The sequence below is a fragment of the Puma concolor genome, chromosome C1 (assembly GCF_028749965.1).
Source record: "Puma concolor isolate L17-30 chromosome C1, mPumCon1.1.hap2, whole genome shotgun sequence".
Taxonomy (NCBI): domain Eukaryota; kingdom Metazoa; phylum Chordata; class Mammalia; order Carnivora; family Felidae; genus Puma; species Puma concolor.
In genome coordinates this window covers 20,711,346-20,725,092 of record NC_141674.1, presented here as the reverse complement: position 1 = coordinate 20,725,092, position 13,747 = coordinate 20,711,346, and the positions used below count along the sequence as shown (strand labels likewise).

Below are 13,747 nucleotides of genomic sequence, written 5' to 3'. Positions count from 1 at the left end.
TAGAACAACACTGTCCAATAGAAATGTAATGGGAGCCATACATGTAATCTAAATTTTCTAGTAGTCACATTAAACAAAATTAAAAGTGATAAATGAATTGATGTTAATAATGTATTTCATGTAACCCAATATACCCAAAACATTACTGTTTTAACATATAATCATTATAAAATAGTTTCCTTTTTTTCTTCTTTGTATTTAGGCTTCCAAACCTGATGCATATTCTGTGCTTACGACATATCTTAATTCCAACTAGCCACATTCCCAGTGCTCAAGTTAGTTTCCACCATATTGGGCAGCACAGGTTTAGAAATGGGCTTTTCTTTGGGACCAGGATCCAGATGAGTCATGAGCCAGAATGATCTGGAGTGAATAGAGTTGGACACGCCAGGGGTTATACTCTTAGTGGACTTGAAGTGGATGTAGACTGGCTCACCCTAGGGGAGCATTTAGGCTCTGGGTTGGGAGTTGGGAGGGGGTCCCTCCTTTGCAGTCCTGACCAGGTGGCCTCCAGCTCTTCCCTCCCTCATCCCAGAGTCACCTCCGACTCTGGAGTCTGGTCTGGCCTGGCAGGTGGGGGTGGGGCAGGGTAGCAGCTGGACCCTTGAGGGAGCAGGAGCTCCACCCCTCCAAGCCAGCTGCTGCCAGCCTTCCTGGACTGACTGTGTGGAAACAGGGGGCCCAGAGACAGAAATAAACTGCCAGGTTTCCGGGGCGGAGTGGGGGGCCTGCCAGCCTTTGTGCTTCCTTGCTGGAGGGAGGGGGGGGGCAGGAAGCAACTCCATGCCCTGTCCCAGGCTGTTACCCCTCTGTGCCATCTCCCCGCACCCCCAGGTGCCTTCACTCCCATGGCTCTGAGGCTAGGCTAAGTCTAGAATTTGGTGGGTTAGTGAACCCTGTGGGCCCAGGAGCCTGGGTCAGACCCTTGGGAACCAAGGGTGATCCCCAGGGCCCTAGACAAAGCTTTGTGGCCATGGGGATAGTGCCTATGTGCTCATTTCTAGGACTCCATCCCAGGGAAACCTGCTAGCTACCCCAGGGCAGAAGCTGAACAGATTCAGAGGGTTGCCGTGGGGTATTAGACTAGGAATTGGAAGATCTGCATTGGATGCTCACCTCTGCCACTAACTGGCCAAAGGCAACTTTGGCAAATCACACGTTGAGCCTGTTTCCTTCCCTCTAAGAAGGGTGTTTGTCCTGCTGATCTCAGGGCACTGTACTTCAATAGTTAACTCAGACTCTGGAGCCAAAGTTTATCTGACTCTGGCCTCTGCCATTGTGTGAACTTTAGCAGGTCACTTAACCTTCCTGAGCCTCAGTTCGTCATCAGCAAAAAGGGGATATTACCTACTTTATGGGAACCTTATAATGAAGTGAGTTAATACATGCAGGGCAAGTACTCAGTGTTGGCTATTACCATTGGGTAGTTGATAAGTTCAGTTGAGTTGTAAGTGAAAATACATTATTCACATGCAAGGGATTCTTCCCCTGAAAAGAGTTCTCTCTGACCCCCGCATTTTATAAATGGAAAAACTGAGGCCCTCAAAAGGGAAGGTGTTTTGCCCAGAGAGGCACACAGCAAGTAAAACCTTCATTCGGTACCCACCATATAAAGCCAGGTAGCACATCCCCAATTTACAGGTAAGGAAATCGAGGCCGATGATTGGCCACTGGTGCACAGTGGCGCTATCCAGTGAGGCCTGAGTCCGCCGCTGGGGAGGGAGTGCCCAGGCCATCAGTGCTCACCCGAGGAGGGGCGTACAGGTAGCGGGCGCCCTGGAGCCGCCGCCCGAGCCAGGCGCGCTATTAATAATCCCGCCGCTACGCCCGCCCGAGAGCGCAGGTCCGGACCGCCGCCGGGCGCCTCCCGGGCCTGGGCCGGGGCCTGAGCCCGAGCCGGATCGCGGCGGCCCTCCCCTTCCCCCGCCACGTGACACCCCCCCCCCCCCGACTCCGCGGGCAGCCGAGGGCCCGGGCTGGCGGAGGGCGGGCCGGGGGCCAGGAAAAAGCCGAAAACACCGAGGCTGGGCCGCTCCCCTCCCGCTCAAAATAGCCCCCGGCCGGGGCTGCCACGCATTCCGCCGGGCCCGGGGCGCGGGAAGGGGCGGCCGGCCGGCCCCCGCCCGGCCCGACGTGGCTGCCTCGCCGGGTTGGAGGGGGGGGGGGGGGGCGAGGGCGGGCCGCGCGGCCGGCCGGCATGTGGCTCTCCTTCGGGGAGCCTTGGCAGCCCGGACTGCGCGCTGCGCCGGGATGATGGAGAGCTTCTGGAATTTCCTGCAGCTGGAGAGCGCGGCCGGCCGGGGGAGCGGGCTGAGCGCGCGGCTCGGGAAGGGGCGCCTCGAAGCCCGACCCTAGGGGGCGCCTCCGCGGCGAGGGCCGTGGGGGGACATCTCTTTACCCGCCCCCAGGCCGCTGGAGTGGAGGGCGGCACACCTCCCCTCCCCCCTCTTCGCGGGTCTGGCGGGGGTCCAGTCCCGCCCCTCCCGGCCTGGGCGGCGGAGAGGGGCCAGGTGCAGGCAACGCCCCTCCCCCAGCCGCCTGGTTTCCCTCTCGGCCCGTCACCTCCTCCAGGAGTCAGAAGCTCCACGGCCTCATCTGGGAGGGGGGTGGGGGGGTGGCAGGGATCAGGGGGCAGCGCCGGCCTGCCAGGTAGCCGGAGAGGCGGCGGCGGCGGCGGCGGGAAAACTCGGAGGCGGACTGTTCCGGCCCGAGAACTGCTGGGCCTACGGACCAGAGCCTCCTGCTCGAGCAAGAGGAGCCCCAGGGCTTCTAGGAGGGAGGCGAGGCCGTCTTCTCCCAACACCGCCCCCCCCCCGCCACTCCCCTCACCCCCCCCCCCCCCGCAACTGCCGAGCGGGTGGGGGGCGGACGTGCCGGAAAAATCCTGGACAGTTTTCTGGACGTTGGCGGCAGCTTTCTTTGGGGGCAGCTCTGCACCTTGCAGGTCCTGAAGTCCAGAAAAGGGCTCCGGGAGGGAGGGTTCCTTTTACAGGAGCCCTGAGATCCAGGGGAGTAGGTAAGTGACCTCTCAGGGCTCACTTTTGGAAGGGGGAGGGAAAGAAGTCTACCTTGCCCTTTGTGGGGGAGGGGAAGGGATGCTTTCCCACACTTTGCTAGTTCCAATACCATTTGGCGCTCTGCAAACTGTTGAACCGTTTGGCAACTCAGGCGTCTCCCTCGCCTGGGGTTGACTACCTCTCCCCTTGCCAAGGGTCCCTGTTCAACTTCCATTTCCTGCCCCAGCCCAGCACACCCTCACCACGTTAAACAAAAGCAGTGGAGATGGGTACAGTTGGAATCCCTCCTCTGCTACCCACTGGTTGTGTGACCTTGAGCTAGTCCCTTCACTCCTTAGTCCCTTTGTTCATCTGAAAAACTAGATAATAGTAGGTAGGCCATGGCCTTGTGGAGCTTCAAGTTGCACAATGTTTAAAGCAATTACCACAGTGTCTGCACGTAGTAAGGACAGGAAATAAAGGGCACCTGTGTAACATACAGTCTCATTCAGAGCCCTTAAAGTATTTGAATCCCCTTCCCCTCCAACAGCCCTGTGAACTTTGGCTTCCCAAGGTAAGTAGTGCCTCTCAAGCTGGGGAGGGTGGAAAGATGTTGGTTTTACTGGGTGTTCATTTATTCGTTGAACACATAGTTAACGTTCTCAGCTAGCTCCAGACTAGGGAAGAGACATTGAATTTGTGCTGGGGACTGGCCACCAAACTTTGTTAAAGCTGCAAGGGCTGTTAGAAGTCCTTCCTGCTAAGCTAGCTCTTAGTACAGATGGAGGAACTGAGGCCCACAGAGGGGGCCAGGTCTCTTCATAATACTCCTTCTAATGTTCCTTGGGAGTGGGAGTGGGGGCTGGCAGGGAGCTCTGGGCCAGGGGAAGCTGGGCAGCCCCTGGCCTGGCTCCCTGGGGTATGGCCCAGGCAGCCTGAGAGTCTGGTGGAATCCTGCTTTCCTTTCCCTCCCATCACCGCGCTGACCTTTCACTCCACCTCTGCTAGAGTGGGTGGGGGTGGAACCCAGATACCCAGATTCAAATTAAGATCCCTGTTGGCTCCCCCTCAGCCCAGGATGTTGGGCCTGGGCCTGTGTCAATTCCCACCCTTCCCTCCCCCCATGACCCCCCCCCCCTCCAGCTCTCCCTGTTTCCTGTTGGATTGGCCTTCCTTATGTACTGGAAGGAACTCAAGGCTCCATTTGTTGTCTGTGTGAACTTGAGCAAACTATGTGCCTCTGTGAACCTCAGTTTGCTTTTCTGCAAAATGGAGTGGACATAAAAGCTACCTAGCAGAACACCTCTTTCAGGAGCATCCCAGAGGCTTTCTGGCAGAGGTTCATTTAAATAATAAAAGCCAGAGATTCCCTAGAATGTACTTTCAAGGCCAGCAATGGGGAACAGAGCCTTTCTTTACCTGTGGTTTGGGGAAGCAGCTTGGGGGGTGGGGGTGCCAGGGGCCCTGGGATAAGAAGTGGGGTGGGGATGAATGTCCACCAGACCATTTTGGCATAGTCCAGATTCGAGCAAATTTATGTGGCCCAGATTCCAGGGCTGCCAGGTGTCCGTGTCTTTGAACCCACTGCTGGGCAGTTCTCATAAGCTCCTCTCTAGGACTGTAGACGCCCTCTCCTGACTAATCCAGCCCCACCTCCTTCCGCCTCAGGGAAGCCCTCCTGGGCTTCCTGTACCCCCTCAATTTCTCTCCAACCCATAGAGAGCTCTCTGTGAGAGACTGAAGAGAGAGGGACCAGTAGCCACAGTTGGGCTCTGTGACTTCAGGCAGGCCACTTCCCCTCTCTGGGCCTTCATTTCCTCCTGCATAGCAGAGGAGGCTGGATTAGTGACTCCCTAAGGCACCTTCCAGCTCTGACAGGCTCCGAGACTGTGTTGACTGATGTATCCTAGGAGATAGGAGCACACAGAACCGAGTCAGATGGGAGATTCCTGTGGAGGTATCCCCACCTCCAGAAGACTGGAGTGCCTCCCTACCCTACACACATTGCTCAGGGACACTGGCAGAGATTGTGGTGGGCGGAGGGGGCATGGCACCCAAGCGAGTGGTACTGCTGATTCCCAGGGTGTCTCTTGTCAGTAGAGAGGCCTGTGCCTAAGAACAAGAGCTTGTGTCAGTCGGGGCTGTGAGACCGCTTGCTTCTAGGGGAAGGGAATGTGTGTGTCAGTGACCAGTCAGCCTCTAGGGAATGGGGGTGCGGTGCACGAGGCAGCTAGCTTGTGGGATGGTGTGTCCGGAAGAGCGATCGAAGGGGCCGTATATTGGGGTGTGTGCAAGACAAGAAAGCTGGCGGTGGCAAAGAAAGAAACATAGATGAACCAGAGAGCGAAGCTCTGGGTTCGGGCAGACAGCGCGGGGAACCTCCAGCCCTACTGGGAAGTGATGGAAGATTCAGCACAGTCTGACACAGTACGGTCTTGCCTGTGCCTAGGTTAGTCGGCTTGTTTACAGGTGTTGAGCTGAACCGCACTGTTCGGGATTGCAGTTGTCATGTTCTATTGTAGGGGTTTCGTCAAGGTTTCCTGAACAGTGAGTGTCTGGCTGTTTTGAGGGGTGTGTGTACAGGACTGTATTTATTGTAAGGCAGTGAGCAGCTCCTGTCCATTTGGGGTGCTTATCAGATTGTACGAGAGGCATCGGTTCTGGCTGTTAGAAAGCCTTAGGCTACATTAGGGAGATTGCCTGGCTGTAAAGGAAGGTGTTTTCAAGCTGTGAGCGAATCCTGGCCGCGTTTTGGGTGCCTCTTTCCCCTCCATCTCTTCGGGGAGGGAGGTCTCCTGTCTTAATCAGTGCCTCCGCAGGTAGGCAAGCAGGCGGTTGCTAGCCTGCTCACACTTGCAGTAATTTTACCACGGTGCCTAAGTCAGGAACAGGCGTGAATTGACCTTTTAACCCCTTCCCCGCCACAGGATTAGACTCTGTTTCCTGTTCAATCTCCTCCAGAACCAGTTCCATCCCGCCTGGGGGGCCCCCCCAAGGAGCGGATAAGCAACCCCCCATCTCTCCTCTCCTCCCTCCCCTGTGGAGCCTTGGGGGGGGGGGGCCTGAGGGCCAGGCTGGTGCAGGGTCTGGCAGGAGCTGAGGGCCCAGGCGGGAGTGATAAATATTGAAGAGGAGGGATTTCGGTGTGGGCTGGAGCAGCTGCAGTGGTTCGAGTGTCACACTATCTCTCCCCAGGTTTACTGACCCATTTCCATTCACGCGGCTGCCGGTTTCCTAGCAACGGCAACAGTCCCCCCAGAACAGGCGGAGTGTGTGTCTGCCATTAGCGACTGCCGCAACTGTGTCAAGGTTACCCCGCTCCCTGCAAACCCACCCCGGCGGGTTTGTTTTCTGCCAGCGCCTGGCACACACAGTGCCAGCCAGGGAGGGGGAGGGGAGGGGGCTGGGGGCCAGCCCAGGGGCTTGGGTGGGGGTGGGGGGCCCCCCCAAGGAGGAGCTGCAGTTCCCGGTCCAGTGGGAGCCAACTTGGACTGAGGCCGAAGCAGCTGCCCCCCCCCCCTTGGCTGGTGGAATTCCTGAGCCCGAGGGGAGCAGGGGGCGGGGCTGTCCCTCAGCCCTGACCCCCGAGATTCCAGAGCCTGGGGGGAGGGGTGTGGGCCGAGGGGCCTCCGGGAAGCCTGCCTGATCTGACCCCACCTGGCTTGTTCTGCTCCTGCCCTGGCTTCCTCCCACTCCTGCGCAGCAACATGCTCTTCTCTGCTCACAGCTCTTTGTCCCAACCTCTGTGCCTGCTCTCCCCTCCCTCAGACTCCCCAGGGCAGGGTTGTATTTCTCCCATCAGACTAGGGGCTCCTGAGGTTGGGGTTCATGATTTGTTCTTTCCTTCTCCTCAGTACCAGCTCCTGACTGTTTTTCCAAATGTCATGGGAGATGAGATTAAACAGTTGGGGTGGCAAAGGATAATTTTTCTTAACAGGGACTAGCAGGGCAAATGCCCTCATTCCACCTCCTCAGTGAAGTCAATTCTGCTTGCAATCCCCAGGCCCCCCGGCACCCCCATCCCCCAAGTGCAGAACTCCAAGTTCTGCGCCACTTAAATGGGAGTGGCCATAGGAAATAAAGTTACCTCTCTTTTTCACCCTAAAAGCCTGGCTGCAAAGGGTTAAAGCAACTGCACCCCCCCCCACCTTGCCTTGGTATGTGAGCTCCCCCAGGCTGGGGGGATGGGAGGAGGAATGGGGGGGGGGGGTCTGTCGCCTTATAGCCACTCATGTGGTCAGCTCAGACCTGACCAGTCACATTCCTGCCCAGGAGGACTGGGGCTTGAGGTGGAGGGGCAGGGGCCTGGAGGGGGCTGGGTTGGTAGGAATGGAGAGGGGGTACCAAGAAGCTGGAGCAAGGGGCTGCTGGGAACATGGAAGCATTATGCCACATAAACCCCAGAAAGCCTGAATCAATCTACCCTCCATTCCTCTGGGCCTCAGTCTCCCTGTCTTTCTTCCCAGTTTGCACCTGCCAAAACATTCCCGTGATCCACATAGCTGTGATACAGGTACAGACCTGGTCCCACTTCTAAACAAAGAGAAGAGTGTGGCAGAAGCAGTTTCTGACATGCAGAGCGGCACAGAGACTTGTGGGTAGCCTCCAGTGTGACTTTCCGGTGCTTGGAGGAGGTCGGCTGGGTTTTTGGCTGGGTCAGAGGCTCTGAGATCTAGGGTACAGAGCAGTCTGTGCTACACAGTAGAAAGAGGCCTGGGCGGAGCCCCAGAAAGCCTGGTTCTTTGCCCGGCCCTGTGCTTGACTCCTCATGGCCTCAGTCTCCCCATCTGAGGGGCTTAGGCCTGTGGTCTCTAAAAGTCCTCCTGTCCTATAAGTCAGTGGCTCTGGGTTAGGGATGAGGAGTGGGGGGCAATGGTCTGGAGGGATGTGGGAAGCTGCCAGCTCAAGGGGGAGTTTGCAACGCGATCCCAGAGCGAAAATAGCCCAGGTCATTTTCAGCTGCTTAGGCTGAGGGAGGTATCTGATCCTGGCAAGGCAGGGCAGCTTGGGCAGGGGGCAGGGAGGAGCATTCTGTAAAGCTCTCTGGGAAACCGGACCCCAGGATGGGAGGGTGGGGAAAGGTTGGCAAGCCCAGCCGGGCTTCCTGAGACCCTCTGGGTCCTGGTAGCAACCCCACCCCCACAATGAAAAGACTAGGAATGCAGAGGGTTAACCGGAGGTGAGGGTTGCACTCCGGGCCCCCTTTGGGTCCTGGCCTGGATGAGGTGAAAGGTCAGCCCCAAGGAGTCCAGGCACAGCTGGGGAAAGAGTAACCCGATCCTTCTCCCTAGCTGGCTCAGGGGATCACAGAGCCGCCTCCCCCAGGAAAGGTGCTTTGACATCCCCAGGAAGGAGTTTGTTTCTACTTGTTCTCAGCAGGGGTTGGGGGCTAAGGGAGGATCTTGGCCCAAGGGGTCTGGGAGAGCTGCAGGCCTGGTGCCCCAGCCAGTATGGCAGTGCTTTGTCATCCCGGGGTCAGGGGAGGTGGAGGTGAGCCTGCTGGAAAGGTTAGAGGTAGCCTGTTCTGGCCCTGCTCTCACTCTCTGCCCCATTTATAATGACTGACGGCCAACCTTGGAGATGCAAAGCTTAGAGGCTCTTCCCCCTCAGCACACGTACACTGTCTGATGAGTGAGAGAAACCGCCTGATACTAGACTGTGACATTGACATGTGTTTGGGGTGGAGAATTACACCTTGACTCAGATTGTTTTGCCGTCCGCGGTTGTGTGTGTGGTGGGGTGTTAGAATGTAAGGTGGTATGATTGGTAGAGACAATACACAGAAGAACACGGGCTCTAAAGTCAAGTTTGACTTGGGTTCAAATCCTTGCTTTTGCCTTACGTGAGCTAGTAAACCTAAACCTCGGTTTCCCCACCCACAAAATGAGACTAATACCACTCCCCACAAAAGGTCATTGTAAGGATGGGCACAGAATAGGGGCTCAGTAAAAAGTAACCTTAATGGGCTTGACCGTCTGCTAAGGTGACCCTGTTGAAGCTCCTGGTCTGACTCTAGGGCCGGAAAGAGTTGGTGAGCTACAGATGGTCTGAGAGAGAGGGGAATTATGAGAATGTGACTGCATCAGTGTCCCCAGAGCTGTGTGTGTGGCTGTGGGAGTATCCAGGTCATTTGGGGTGGGATGGTGTGAAACGAATGGTGTTGAGCCTGTGGCAAAAGGCGGTTGGGGCAAGGTTCTTAAAGGTGACCTCTTGGGTTGGCGACAGCCCCCCTACTCCCCACCCTGGCAGGCTTTGTGCAGCAATGTGTGGGTGTAGCTGTCCCTGGAGTGTGGCTGTAGGTATGTTTGAGAAGGCGCAGGCATCCCAAGAAAGAACAAGTCGCCTTTTGTACGCATCCAGCCCCAGGCTGGGCTGGGCCCTCTCTGGGGGATCCCCTGTTTCCGCGCCCAGCTCCCCGCCCACGGACAGCGCCCCAGCCCCGCCCGCCACCTGATGAGGGGTGGCCAGGTGGTCTGAGCGCCCCCTCCCGGGGACCGCACTTCTGGCCTTGGGCAGGGGTCTGGGGCTTTCGGGCTGGGGGAGTGCCCGAAACCCTGACCCCGCCTCTCGTGACATCACTCCAGGTGCTACCAATCTCCAGGAGCCCTGCCCACGCCCTCCGCCCCCACTCCAGGCACCAATCTCTTGCTATCCGGAGGCTCGGTGGGTGGAGAAGGAGGCAGGGCCTGGCGTGTGGGGCTGGGAGACCACAGAGGGCCTCCTCCTTCCTGCTCTGGGAGGGGCTGAACATGCGACCCTGAGACCTTGGAGCTCAGCTCCCTTTGAAGGAGCTCACAAGACCTCTCACAGGGAGCACTCTACCTTGCTCACCTATCCAAATCTTACCAGCTACCACCTTCTGCAGGAAGCCTTCCAGAACCGGCCTCGCCCTCCCCCGTCTTTTTTCTGATTACCTCCCCCCTTTTAGCGACTCTCTGTAATAACGGGATACCAGTATACCACTAACTAGCTGTAGTCCACTGATCAGTTTACTGTGTACCAAACTGCTCTGTGTTTTTCATGGAGTATCTTACCTGATGGATCTCAGATTGTTTTCTACTTTGTATTATGAGCCTTTCCCACCCACTGGATTGGGAGTTCCTCTGGGCAGGGGCTCCAGACACAGCCTGGCTCAGCATAGGCACTACTAGATATTCAGGATGGATGATAGATGAAGCAGGCTGCAGAGGGAGAGGACCCTGTCAAAAGTCACGCAGAAAGTAGGTAGAACAACCAAAGCTAGAAATGGGGTTTCCTGGCCCCACTCGGGTTTTTGGTTCTGGTGTGTGACTGAGTCAGGAGTTGCACAGAAAGATGCCATAGACCTTCCTTTTTGCTATAAGAGGGCCTTTGTCTACCCTCCAAAGATCAGAAGAGCCCAAAGTCTGATCTCTGCAATCTATACACCTTGTACCAGGATCCCTGACTTCTGGGAGGCTGAGGTGGAGATGCTGGGGGAGCAGGGAGGGGTTTTGCAGGCCAAATGGACAGTTCAGGGCTGTATTGTGGGCCCAGTAGTTGGGGGGGGGGGGTACTGGTTCTGGGGACATAAAGATTTAGCTTGCAGGTGGGAGGTTCCAAGTTGGGAGGAGTGTTGGGAGCCAAAGTATGTGGGGGTTCAGTGCAAGAGAGGCAGAGATTATGCTGGGCCAGCAATCCCAGCACCAAGCTGGCCCAGTGGAATGCTGGGAGGCCCGGGGGATGGGGCCAGGCAGCCAAGGTGTCTCCGGTGGCACAGAAGCAGTTAAGAGCTGCCTCAGCCCGTTCCTTCAGACAATTAGTGACATCTCGCTTGACAACACCACACTGAGCCGATGCAGACCTCAGCCCCCCTCCCAGCCCCCCCACGGCCGCTTCAGCTGTTTATTCTTGGGCTTTAACAATTGGGATTCTGACTTGGAGGAGCGGGCGCCCCGCGCTGCCCTCTGACCCTCCGTCGCCTTGGCAACTGGAGCCCGGTAGGCCTGGGCTCTGCGTTAGGATTACAGATCCTGAATTCACAATCTTGCTGCTCCCCTGCAAGCAAAAACAGCAGCAGCAGCATGCGGGATCTTCAGCTAGACTGGAGGGGATGGAGCCAGAGGGTCCCCAGGGGCTAGCCTGAGGCCCGGGTGGGAACCTGGGATGCCCACAGGCGACCTGTAGAGCCATGCCCCACTGGCAGCCTCCGTGGGGTGGAGCAGGGCCCAGAGCCCTCCTCAGCGCCAACCTCTCCCATCCTCTGTCTGGAAACTTTCTTCCTGGTAGAGCCCCGAGGGCAGGGGCGAGGCTTCTTCATCGCCCCCCCCCCCCCTTCGTTTCCCCTCAGTCAGCCCCCTACCATGCCCAGAACTCCAAGTGCCAGCCGACTGTGCCCCTGCAGTGCCTGCAGCCATGGCAACAGGCCCCCCCCCACCAGCTCTGCTCCTTCCTTCCCCCCCACCGCCCCCCCATCAGCCAACTGCCCCAGCTGAAACCGGAGCCGATGCATCTGTGAGCCTCATGCCCAGACCCACATTCCATTTCTGTCCTCTGTCCCCCCCAGCTCTGGCGACGACATCTCCCCCCTCCTCATGCCCCCTCCCTCCTCACTCTGTGCTGTCCCCCCTCACATACATACACTCTATCACTTAGGGTCTCCCCCCTTCTTCCCGCCCCATTCTCTGTGTCTCACCCTCTCCGACTGTCTCTCTTGGTCTCTGGGTGTGTCAATCCCTGTCTGTCTCCAGCTCCCTGTGGTGTCCTTAGTTCTCTGTGCCTTGCCCTGTCTGTGGCAGGCTCCTTCTCCATCTCTTCCCCTCTGTGTGGATCTTGCACTCCCTTTCTCTCTCTCTCTCTCTCTCTCTCTCTCTCTCTCTCTCTCTCTCTCTGTCTTTGTCTCTGCCTCATCCTGCCTGTCTCTCTGTGTCTTTGTCTTTTTCTTCCTCTTCTGTCCCTCTCTTCTGAGTTCTCTTTTGCTGTGTTCCTTCCTCCAGCATCCTGTCCTCTGTCTCTCTCATCCCCTCCCTGCCCCGTCTCCTTCTCTTTAAGCATCATTCTGCCCTGTGTCCTTTGCCCCCGTGCTCTTCCTCTTTCTCTGTCTTCCTGAATCTGATTCCTTACTTCGTTTTGCCCTCCCTCTTCTCTTCTTCTGACTCTCTCCTCTAATTACATAGATTTCTTTCAAGTTGTCTTCCTCTATTTTCCACTTGGTCATTTCCCTCATGGCCCCTGGGTTGGAACAGGGATGGCCCCCCCCCCAAGAGTCACCCCAAAGGAGTCCCCTTTCAAATAGGGGCCAGATGCGCTGGTACCTTGTTGGGCATCTATAGTTGAATCTGAGGTGGGGAAGGGAGGTTCTAAGGTCAGAGAGCCTATAGGAGATGGGGTGCCAGATGCCAAGAGTGCCAGCCTTTCCAGGCTTTAAGAGCACAGACTCCATCCATCTAGTCTACCTTCTACCAGTCCAGGCCAGGGCAGAGAGTAGTTCCAGGGGCTGAGCTGGCCCAAGAATCCCCCTGGCTGTAAGAACTCAAAGAGCATGTCTGGGCCTCACCAATTCCTGGGATTGGTTTCCTCCCCTGCTATAATGATAGCTGTCTCCGACTGTGCCTCAGTTTCCCCCAGTGGCACAAGGGTACTACCCTAGCTCTATTTCTGACTTCTTTAAAGTACTTTCGTTCCTGGAACAAAGTTAAAGTTATGCAGAACAGGGAAGGGTTAGAGTAACTTCTGCCCTCTTGCTTATCGACACCACGGGGACTCCAGCACAGAGGAATCTGTCTCAGGGTAGGAGTAGAATAAGGGTCTGGTCATCTTAAGTATGAGTAGAGGACCGTGCCCCACCCCACCACCCCCCACCCCACCCCCAGGACTACCAGCCCCTGCTGTCAAGCCCTCTCTCCCAGTCTGGGCAGTGGCCTCTAGCCCTCTTTCCCACTCACTGTCCCTCTTCAAGGAATGAGCTTGGAATCATGGGAAACAGGCCCTGGGTTGGGGGTGCCAGGCCTCCAGGGCCTAGCCCTTGCCTCTGGGTGTGATGGGACCTGGTCAGGCAGACAGTTCTAGGACCCTGAGGTCTGGGCACTACTCACAAGGGGCCAGGCGGGGGAGTAGGGGTGCCTGGGGGAGGCGGGTTGCACGCAAGGCATGCTGGGCCCCCTCGGTGGGTGGGTGGGGGGGAACAAAGCTGGCATCGAGGCCTCAGCTAAAATTAGCCGCTTCCCTGCGCGGGAGCGAGCATGCCTGCCAGCCGCCCAGATCGCCGCTGCCTCGGCAGGCCATCTGTCGCCACGTTTTGCTCAGTCCCCCAGGGCTCCCCCAGCTCCAGCCATCCCCAGGGGCTAGAGGGACTCTGCTCTGAGACTGTCCCTGGCCAGGGCTCTGGGCTCTGCTGCTGTCATGCTGTGTGACCTCAGGCTAGGCCTGTCCCTCTCTGGGCTCCTGGACAACAAGCAGACTCTGCATACTGACATCCCAGACACCCCAGTCCTTCTAAGCACCAGATCCAGGCGCTGGTCATAGGCTGGTTTGTGGGCTGCCTCCTCCCTTAGATCTGGCCCTCTGGTCCAGTGTTTGAAGATGAGCCAAGTGGGGTTTAGGGTAAAGGTTGGGATGTATAGCAGACTCCTGTCAGTTTCCTTGGTCTTGACGCTAGGGCAGCTCTGTGGCCAACAGCACCCCAACAGCCTCTCCTTCCTCCCACCCAACTCATTATTGACCTCCAAGCAGTCTTAACAGAAACAGCTCCAGGTGGGAAACTAGAGCTGGAGACTGAGTTCAGCTGCTACGAA

At 57.3% G+C, this 13,747-nt stretch overlaps 1 protein-coding gene across 8 annotated transcripts in view; it reads left to right on the top strand.

Moving 5' to 3' along the window:
• Positions 1 to 13,747, top strand: part of AHDC1 (AT-hook DNA binding motif containing 1) — a 64,240-nt gene that overhangs the window by 24,238 nt on the left and 26,255 nt on the right. Inside the window, exon 1 of one of the 8 annotated variants that reach the window (XM_086716164.1) lies at positions 2,681 to 3,016. The exons of the other annotated variants lie outside the window; for them this stretch is intronic. The gene's annotated coding sequence lies outside the window, so the exon portion shown is untranslated. Of the gene's footprint in view, positions 1 to 2,680; positions 3,017 to 13,747 lie in introns of those variants that run through there. 8 annotated transcript variants of the gene reach the window in all.